Source organism: Pinus tabuliformis, chromosome 7 (genome assembly GCF_031772625.1).
Source record: "Pinus tabuliformis cultivar Carrire ecotype Pingquan chromosome 7, CPIR1, whole genome shotgun sequence".
NCBI lineage: Eukaryota > Viridiplantae > Streptophyta > Pinopsida > Pinales > Pinaceae > Pinus > Pinus tabuliformis.
Genome location: NC_142293.1, coordinates 698,434,704 through 698,438,548, shown reverse-complemented (window position 1 = coordinate 698,438,548; position 3,845 = coordinate 698,434,704). Strand labels below are relative to the sequence as shown.

The 3,845-nt window shown below is 39.2% G+C and overlaps 2 pseudogenes; both read right to left on the bottom strand.

Moving 5' to 3' along the window:
- Nucleotides 1-941: 941 nt before the first annotated feature.
- Nucleotides 942-1,820, bottom strand: LOC149249428 (uncharacterized; annotated as a pseudogene).
- A 7-nt stretch (nt 1,821-1,827) lies between these two features.
- LOC149249427 (short-chain dehydrogenase TIC 32, chloroplastic pseudogene) lies at nt 1,828-3,192 on the bottom strand (annotated as a pseudogene).
- Nucleotides 3,193-3,845: the final 653 nt, after the last annotated feature.

The following is a 3,845-nucleotide window of genomic DNA, read 5'->3' as shown; positions in this document are numbered from 1 at the left end:
ACTCACGAACAAGCAGTGTGGATCAACATGGCTAGGAAATCAAGGTAATGTGATCATGGAAAGGGAATGAGTTTTATTCAGAAGGCAAAACTAAACTGAAAAGGATAAAGGGATGTATGCGATTCAGAAAAATAGGCGTGCATGAAATCGTGAAAGATAAGGAAATGGAAGATGGGCTGCAACACAAGGATGGTCTAGGCGTTTGGAAGGAAAAAGGGGAGTAATCATGACACAAAAGGTGTGTAGTGGAAAATGTCATGATATGTGCAGGGAAGAATTAGTTCCTTCAAGCGTCCAATGATGCATGTTTCATTGTGATTTCGAAAAATCACTTTGCATACTCTTAAAAACTTAGCACCATTCCTGCATAAAAATTGTCATCTTTGTGTGCCATCTCCATCGATCATTCCTGTATGAAGTGACTCAAAAACAAATTAGCTCATTTTCAAGCATTTATGAAATGTCCATTTGTAAATTATTTTTCGAAGTTACACTAATTGTGGATGAAAAGAGTGTCATATCGTAATGTTGAGCTGCATAAGCTTCTCGTTGACCTACACAACACCAATCTCATTTATCTTATTAGTATATGCATCCTAAATTTTGCCCATAATTTCACAAAAAAATCCAACATACTTTTATTTTCCCCCAACTAGAAATATTGCATGTCCCCATGCAATGTATTCATTGATTGTGCAATACTTTTTCAAAATGTTTTTATTGGTTTGCAGGAAAACTGATTTAAAACATTTGAAAAGGCTTTTGTATCTTTTTGGGGAAGTAGTTGGTGTTATGAAGTTTGATGTAAATGAATGAGGGCAATTTTTTTTTTTTTTATTGGAAATATGTCAAGTTTATGGGGAAAAATACTATAGAAAATTTACAACCGTAGCATGCACAGATTGCAACTGGATCCATAGTATATAATATCAGAAAATGTGCATATCCAATAACATCACAGACGACAGAACCTTCTATCTTCCAAATTTTGAATGCATGTTATAACAACATTTTGGCTGGAAACAACAACAAAAAAAATTAAATCAAAAGAGACCTTCCTCCAAGATAATTATAAGAATGCACTACTTTTGAAAGATGCTTTGCATAGCTCATCTGTAACCAGCATATCGATAATGTTAGAAGTGGCAGTCACTAGTAAACGCCAAAAAGGCTTAGCACTCCAACACAATATAGAGATCACCAATTCGTTCGAGAAGCACTTTTAAATTGCCTATAAGAAAAGAGACAACATATTTTAGTGAGAAACATCTGATGGCAAAAATGCAGCGGCAACCATTCTACCCTCTTCGTTAAGAAAATTGAAAGTCGATGCTGCATGCCACGAATCAACAGCTTCCAATTTGATGCCATTGGATCGAAGGAAATTTCTAATGCTTGGATCTATTAGCTCAGTTCGCTTTCCACATCCAAGCACCAGTATCTCTGGAACAGGCCGTATAAGCTGGAAGATTGACAAACTGTCAGGAGTTACCTCACCAAATTGTTTAGGATGCCATGAAAGAATCAAATTGCTTACACAAATCAATGAGCCTTCGTACTCAAATCCATTGGTAATAAATCCTGTGACAGTGCACCTCTCGATGCGAATCCGGTCTTCTGGTACACCAGTTTAAAACACTGATCTAATCATAAAGAGAAAATGCCCGTCTGAGAGAAGGCAGTGGTTGTTTAAAATGGCCCGATGCTCTGTTGCGGAAGGCTTTCATGAGTAAGGGGAGGGCTGTTGTTTTTCGCCAGGTGTCCTAAAACTTGCGCAGGGACATAGCACCCGATAGTGGTGCGAATGTTGGTGCATACATTGGAGCGTTATTCTGCCTCCTCATTGTTATCGTAAAAATACTTCCCACTGACTCCCTTAAGCTGAGGATGCAGTGCCACATAGCACTGAGTTGATGCACCCTGTGGAATGTTCTTTAGAGCAAATTTTATAATTTGACTTAAAAATCCAAGAATAGTTTGTCTATAACGCAGAATATTAGTGGGAATAGATGCAGGATGAATTGAATTTGTAGTCACGTTATCACTGCTTTCTTAAAGCCTCCTTGTAAGCTCATTAGCATGGCAAGTTTTGACTGCCCATATGCCAGGAACGCATTGTACCCCGTGGTTTCATTTACTTGATCAAACCGGATACCACTTGAATAAGTCACCCTATGTGCTTCTAATGACACATTAATAATTCTACCTTCAATGCCTGTTTTCTGAGCTGTCTTCTTCAAATCTTCTAGCAAAAGATTTGTCAGAAGAAAATGCCCAATGTGGTTTGTAGCAAACTGTAGTTCTATGCCATCCTGAGAAAGCTGAAAGGGACATGCCATAATTCCTGCATTATTTATTAAAATGTTCAAAGGAAGATTCAAAGATTTGAATTTCGACTAGCTCTAGAACATCCATTTGAGCAGTGCCAATTTCCTTAATGATAGCGTTTTTGACAGAATTGGCAGCATTCACATTTCTGACTGCCATGACAACATGGGCAGCGGAAATTGGGATTGGGGGCCGGTGAATTTTGCTTCGGACATCCAGAAGTGAGAAAATGGGATCAGAGTGGCCGCTCGGAACTAAAATCCATGTGACAGGATTCACAAAATTTCATGGAGTGGCAGAGAATCCAACAGAGACGATTGTGAACCGATTGAAGGAATATGTCAATAAACAGGGCTTGAGTGATGGAGCCACTCCCAGCAGCTGCAATGTATTGAAGACTGCTGGAGAAGGAATTGTCAGCACTCTCTACGCTCTTTTGGACTCGGCTTTGCCATCGAATGACGGGACAGGTGCGAAATTTCTGTTAGTGTCTGGCAGTGGAGAGTGGATCATTTGGCTACACCTTGGAGTGAATAGTGGTTTTATTGGAGAATCCTGCAAAGGAAGGAATGTAGCATCGGATGTATGACGCATTATCTCAAGTAATGATCGGCAATGTAAATGTTATGCTTCCGGGAGGAGGTTTGGGTGAGTCGCTTATGGAAGTTACCCACTTCCAGACCGATATGAAACTTCATGTGAGTGTAAGCAAAACTTCGTGCGGTCATGCATAAGCTTCAGAACAGTCTCATAGGTAATCTCGGCCTGTTGACTTGCTGCTGCTACAGGCGAAGCCGAATACTGATCCAATGATAGATCCAACAGGAGAAGCAGGGCGGCGATCCCAAGAAAAGAAATACCCATTACGAACAATGTGAAGAGAAACCAAGCCTGGTGCTAGAAGGGCAGCTTAGGGGGTATGGTGTAAACAATCGTGGCACTCCCTGGTTGCCAATGAACAACAGCTGGATTAGCAAGGCGTCGGAGCCACCGTGCCTTTAATTTGGTTATCCAGAGCGGATACAGTTGATTTATGTTGTAGGTTCACAACCCAATAAGCACTATTAAATTGTGTTTGCTCTGCTTCATTTGCAGCTTTCCCTTATTTATAGGTTTGAAGTTCCAGAGGTGAAGATTTAGGAATATGTGTTTGTGCAGATAAAGAAAAGCGAGTCAGCTGTTGGTAGATCGAATTGCGGGGAAGAGATGTCGGTGTGAAGACAAATAAAAGTGAGTCAAAAGGTGGGAAGGGGTGTTAAAGAGGAGAAAGGACTCCATTAATGGCGGATTTGAGTGGGGATTCATTACAAAAACATTTTTTTTTTTTAAATTTAATTTAATGAATATCTAAAGTTTAGAAAGAAACTAAACTTTCTCTTAATGTTTTTTTTTTTTTTAATGGCATAATGATTTGCATATTGAAAGATGTTTGTGATGAAGCATATTGCAAAACATGAATTTAATTCTTGAAATTAGTCTAAATCATCCCTATTTTCTGATCCTCTAGATCATACAAA